Below are 6,683 nucleotides of genomic sequence, written 5' to 3'. Positions count from 1 at the left end.
TATATATATTCTTTTTCATATTCTTTTCCATTATGGTTTGTCACAGATATTAAATACTGTTCACTGTGCTATACAGTAGGACTTTGTTGTTTATCCATCCTGTATATAATAGTTTGCCTCTGATAATCCCAAACTCACATTCATTTCCTCCCTTTAACCCCTCCCCCTTGGCAAACACAAGTCTGTTCTCTATATCTGTGAGTCCGTTTTTGTTTCATAGATATGTTTAGATTCCAAGTATAAGTGGTACCATATGGTATTTGTCTTTCTCTTTCTGACTTACTTTGCTCAGTATGATAATCTCTAGGTCCATCCATGTTGCTGCAAATGGCATTATTTCATTCTTCTTTGATGGCTGAGTAATATTCCATTGTGTGTGTGTGTGTGTGTGTGTATATATATATATATATATATATATATATATATATATACACACTACATCTTCTTTATCCATTCATTTGACAATGGACATTTAGGTTGCTTCCATGTCTTGGCTATTGTAAATAGTACTGCTATGAACATAGGGATGCATTTATATTTTTGAATTTGCTGGATCATACAGCAACTCTATTTTTATTTTTTTGAGGAACTTTCATACAACCCTAGTGGTTGTACCAATTTAAATTCCCACTAATAGTGTAAGAGGAGTCCTTTTTCTCCACACCCTTTCCAGCATTTGTTATTTGTAGACTTTTTAATGATGGCCATTCTTACTGGTGTGAGGTGACACCTCATTGTAGTTTTGATTTTCATTTCTCTAATAATTAGCGATGATGAGCATCTTTTCATGTGCCTATTGGCCATCTGTATGTCTTCTTTGGAGAAAGGAGAAATGTCTATTTAGGTCTTCTGCCCGTTTTTTTGATTGGGTCGCTTTGTTTTTTTGTTGTTGAGTTGTATGAGCTGTATGTATATTTTGGAAATTAAGCCCTTGTCAGTAGCATAAGATACTATTTTAAAAGCCGGTCTATCTATGTTTTACAGTGACTTACTTTTATGTCACAACAATTGTATTTAATGGCAGATGGTCTCTACCCCAAGGCCCTGACCTGAGGATTCCTTGGGAATTTTGCCACACAGATTTCCTGTTTGGTCTCAGAGTATCTCTGAAAAGGTATTTCCCTGGGCTATGCCAGTCAAGTCTCCTAGCTCTGTTCCTCTTTAAGTCCATGTGTCTGGGTTTTTGCTTGGGTAGAAGTTTAGGACATAATATGCTATTCCAATAAAAGCCAGAAAATGGCACAGAGCACATGTTACCACGTGCTGCCTAAGGACATGGCCTTTAGAATGTGAATGGCATGGATGGAGAAAATGGGATTTCCATGGAAAAGTCATTTAAATTCTCCAAGGCTTAATTTCCCTGTCTATAAGGTAAAGGTACTAATTCTGTAGCAGGATTTTACTGGCACTCTAGAAATAGTGACCAAGATCCAAAGTGGTGGAAAAGGGGGCATGTAGTACCTTAAGGATGCTTCCAGTCCACCATACAGAGGCAAATTAGAGATTTGCCAAAGAAATTCCTGCCATAGGTGCCATAGGTGCAAGTTCGAAATATTTCGAACTTGTATTTGCAGAGCCACTTTGTCTACTTCCAAAGACTAGATTAGACTGAGATGAAAGAGTGACCGAGTCACAGAAGAGAACCAGTGGGAAGGAACTGCAGTGGTTGGGATGAAAGTACACTGTGGGAGGGAGGGGAGGGTGCTAAAAGGTGGTGCTGGCACAAAGGAGACTTGCATTCTATTGCTCAAACACAGAGCAATGCTCATCTATTTCTCATCCTCCTTTGTCTATCTAGGCAGAGAACTGGAGAGGAATGGCAAGGCGAGACGGGGCAGTAACTTCCTTCCCAACAAGAAGCTGAGGCCAGTACCACCAATGACGAGAGCCAGAGTCTCAGTGGAAGGGCTTGGGCCCCAGCCAGGCAGGGGATAGTGCAATGGGCTTCTAAAGAATTCACACATATGACCCTCCAAATGGCCCCATCACCTCTCATAGAAAATACAACAAGAACTGGTCAGTAATAGCCAGAAAAACAGCTTCAACCACCAGGGAGGGGGCCATAACCACTGCCCATGGGTTGAGAGGCATGGATCATCTTCCTTCTTCCTCTTCCCTGCCCTCCAGAAGAGCTGAACCTTGCAGAGGGCAGAGGAAGAGACCTCTTAGAGCCAGCTCATGCACCTCCTTCACCATGGGGATAAGGGAAGAAATGAGATGAAGCAGAGACGGAAGCTGAATTTTTAAATTAGGCTAGACTTTCAAGAACTGGAAATGACTGGGGAAAACAAACTGGGGAACCAACCTAAGATTTAATTAAAGGATGAGAGAGGGAAATAAGTGAAAGCCTTGTTTTGATAAAAATAGATTGCAGGGCTTCCCTGGTGGCGCAGTGGTTAAGAATCCGCCTGCCGATGCATGGGACACGGGTTTGAGCCCTGGTCCGGGAAGATCCCACATGCCGCGGAGCAACTAAGCCCGTGCGCCACAACTACTGAGCCTGCGCTCTAGAGGGTGCGAGCCACAACTACTGAGCCCGTGTGCTGCAACTACTGAAGCCCACGAGCCTAGGGCCCGTGCTTCGCAACAAAGAGAAGCCACCGTAGTGAGAAGCCCGTGCACCGCAACGAAGAGTAGCCCCCGTTCACCGCAACTAGGGAAAGCCCACACGCAGCAACGAAGACCAAACGCAGCCAAAAATAAATAAATAAATTTATTAAAAAAAAATAGATTGCACTCAGACTTACATCCCACTGAGATGAGAGCCTCAAACAACTCATTACACCTATAAGATTCCCATAATCCCTGGTAAAGAAGAGAACTAATCTGAATGTGTATAAAAGATGCTTTAAGGTGTGTGTGTGTCTGTGTGCGCGTGCACGCTCTCTCTATAAATATATATGTATATACATACACACACACACACCCAGTGTGTTTTTATATATAAAATAAATATGTAACATAAAAGTCTTTTACTTGCAAATTTTCAATTTATATAACCTCAGAGATAAATCCTAAATTCTGTTTCAAAGCACATATGCACCATTTCTCCCCATCACAACTGAAGTAAAGCCCATCATTTGAGTAAAACCATGTTGGTTTTAAAAAACAAATGGATTTATAGGTAGTCTCCCAGAATGTTAAATTTCTGCAAATTGAGTATCTATAAAAGGAACTATGATTTCTACAGCAAAGCCAGGTTTATTCAAACAGGCATTATGAATAACTGAAGTAGTATCCAATGCGTCACCACACATGACCCATTTTCAATGACCTAAAGGTCAGTATGCTATAACTAAAACTGTATAAAATACAAATCCATCTTTGATTCAGAAGGCCCTTCTGGATATTACAAAACCTCAGGGATTCTTTTGAATGTATTGCTCTACAGCGCTGAGCTTTAGTTTCCTCCTCTGTAAAACAGTGACTGCAGTCATCCCTTCTGAGAGTTTACGACATGCCACCAGACTCTAAGTTGATGAATGAAGTGATGTCATTTCTGACTTCTGACTCTAGTATTGCTGCATTGCTCAGTTCACAGAAGAAACTTAGCAAATATGTGCCGAGATCAATGGATAGGCTACTTATGTTCACTGTTCTTTAGAGTCTTCTAACTGTTAGAAGTTGGTTCAGATCCTTTATGGACCACGTACTTAGAGGCACATTGATTAACAAACGGTAGCTAACTCCTGTTCTCTGGTTATGACAAATAGCCAAAACTCATGAACAGCAATCACGCCCTATTCCTGACTTCCACATATGCTTTTCGTGGTAAAGGGTACCACCATCTAACCAGTTATACTGTACCATCCGGGACCCTAAGGGCCATTCCCAATACTTTTCAATCTATCAACCCTTATATACAACTTATCGTACAGTATTCAATAAATGGTAGCTGTTATTCTTACTTCCATTTTATAGATGAGGAAACTGGTATGGAGGATTGTTAGATCATTGGTCCTTGAGAATCCTAGTAAAGAAGATAAAAATATTGAATGAAACTTAACTGAAGCTAGAGGATCAAGGAAGGCTTCCCTGAGTCCGTAATTTTACAATGAGATGGGAAGGACAAATGGACATTAACTAGTTGATGGTGCTGTTGGAAATGTGGTCCAGGTAGAGGGAAGCACGTCTCAGAATGCATGATCTAAAACAGAACGCTTGGTGTGTCCTAGGAACTTGGCTTTTAATGATCCTTTCTATGGGCTAGGTACTATATTGGTTACTTTACTTATATAATATTACTTAATTCTCAGAAAAATAGTAGATGCTATTACTTGCTAATTTTTAATTAGGAAATTAATGTTTGGAGGGGTATAATAGTATCTATTTTCCAGAACTGTTGTAAGTATTACATAAAATAATGGACATGAAATGTACTTTTTCAACTGCAAAACAGGATGTCCTCTTCCTTATTATAGTATCATTACTATCATTAAAAATGCATTTATTGATTGTCAACTATGTGCTAGACACTGTCTAGGTATTTGAGATACAAGAGTAAAGAAAACATCTATGGTCTTTGCCCTCATGAACTTTATATGTAAGGAAGGCGAGAGGCAGTAATTAAAACAAAACAAAACCAAACCCAAAACTCCAAATGCATATAACATTTGACTGGGAGTGAAATCTAGGAAGACTTCCCTGAGGGAATCACAAGTGAGCTGAGATCTGAAGGATGAGTGAGAAGGTGTTCACTAGATAAAGCAGCACAAAAAGTATAGTTGTTCCTCCGTGTCCATGAGGGATTGGTTCCAGGACCTCCCACCAAAATCCAAGGATGCTCAAGTCCCTTATATAAAGTGGTGTGGTATTTGCATATAACCTATGCACATTCTCCCATATACTTTAAATCACCTCGAGATTACTTACAATACCTAATACAATGGAAATGCTATGTAACTAGTTGCCTGCATGCAGCAAACTCAAGTTTTGCTTTTTTGGAACTTTCTGGAATTTTTTTTCCCGAATATTTTCCATCCACAGTTGGTTTAATCCAAGAATGCGGAACCTGTGGACATAGAGAACTGACTCTACTCTGCACACAAGGGCTGAATGGGCAGACCTCTGTGGTAGGCAGAAGGGAGTATAGCTCATCAAGGGAAATCCTGGAACAACACGAGGCCTCAGTTAGTCTGTAGTTAGATCAGACAGGGCTTTTTTGGCCACATTAAGGAACCGTGATTTGACCCTAATGGTGATGTTTTCCCAGGAAGGGGGCATGATTAGATTGGTGTTTCCTAAAACTCATTCGGGCTGCTGTATGAAGAGTGAGTTATGAGAGTGTCTGAGGAGAAGCACTGACTCCAATAAGTAAGATATCACCCCTGTGGAGCTGGGGGAGAATATATTGATGTATTCTTTCCTCTGTTCACTCATTCTTTAAGTTATTCTCCAAACGACATATAAAGAACAAACTGGATAGTTATCTTGGTGTTACATTACTATGCTATCCAGGGCCCTGATCTAACAGGTCACAAATCTGCTTTCACCTTCATTTACCCAGCTAGTTATTCATTCATACATCTGCCCTTCAGTCCATCTGTCAATTTAAAATTTATTCAGCACCTAAGTATATATAAGGCACTGTTGTACACACTGAAGATACAAAGATGAATACAGCATAGGCCCTACCCTATGCTTTACTAACAGTCTAATGTGTGAGACGGATAGGGAAACAATTTTAATACGACTAGATAAAGGCTAATGGATATGTTTACATAAAGGAAGGGCTGATTAGCTAGCATATAATGCTGCATCAAATGGACTTCTTTTACCAATATAAAAGAACAAGGAGCAAAATTCTCCGATTTTAAACAACGTATATTGTAGATATTGGTCAACTGCCATTTGTTTTTCACATGTTACCTATAGGCATTAGTGGGAAGAGGGATTGAAAAAAATGTAAATGTAATAAGAAATAAACATTCGTATATTTTAATGGAGAATTTGTAACTAATCAGCTGTGGCTGTTTTTATAATACAGCATTTATTGTTAAGTTTTTTTGGGACCAGAACAACAACGCAATATTATGTGCCTTTTAACATGGTTTATGTTACTAGACAGGAAGCGAAAATATTGAGCTATCAAGTTCAAAAATTCATGGTTGACACCAGAGAAGTATCATTAAAAATGAACTAGAATATGTGGATGAAGAATCACGCTCACCTGTGCTCTGTCTGGTCTTCCCAACTTCAAAATGAACAAAGCTGGTTCTGTTTTGTTCTTCACTAATCCATCCCTCCTCAGAAGAGGAGGATTTTCAATGGTCATTGTAACCTGGATGTAACAACTAACCTGGTGATAGCTATTTCTGCACTCCTCTCATTTTCTTGTTTCCTTTGCCTTCCTGTGTAAGTGTCTAACATGGAAGAATTAGTGGTACACTATTTATTAGAATAAAAATACAGAATACTTGGAGGAAAGAAATACATGAAGGAGATTAAGAGGTACAAACTTCCAGTTGCAACATAAACGAGCCTTGGGTATGAAATGTACAATGTGGGGAATATAGTCAATAAGTTGTAGTATCTTTGTATGGCAGCTTGTAACTAGACTTATTGTGGTGGTCATTTTGAAATGTACAGAAATATCGAATCACTATGTTGTGTAACAGGAACTAACAATGTTATAGGTCAATTATACTTCAAAAACGAGCAAAGAAACTCATAGAAAAAGGGAT

The 6,683-nt window shown here is 39.3% G+C and overlaps 1 protein-coding gene across 1 annotated transcript in view; it reads right to left on the bottom strand.

Moving 5' to 3' along the window:
• The window catches only part of JAKMIP2 (janus kinase and microtubule interacting protein 2), a 166,218-nt gene that overhangs the window by 1,092 nt on the left and 158,443 nt on the right, over positions 1 to 6,683 (bottom strand). The gene's annotated exons all lie outside the window — the stretch shown is intronic.

This window comes from Aethalodelphis obliquidens, unplaced genomic scaffold (assembly GCF_003676395.1).
Source record: "Aethalodelphis obliquidens isolate GAN/ISIS:26980383/991018 unplaced genomic scaffold, ASM367639v1 scaffold45, whole genome shotgun sequence".
In the NCBI taxonomy this organism is placed as follows: domain Eukaryota; kingdom Metazoa; phylum Chordata; class Mammalia; order Artiodactyla; family Delphinidae; genus Aethalodelphis; species Aethalodelphis obliquidens.
The sequence above is the reverse complement of the archived record's forward strand: the minus strand, read 5'-3'. Positions and strand labels throughout refer to the sequence as shown.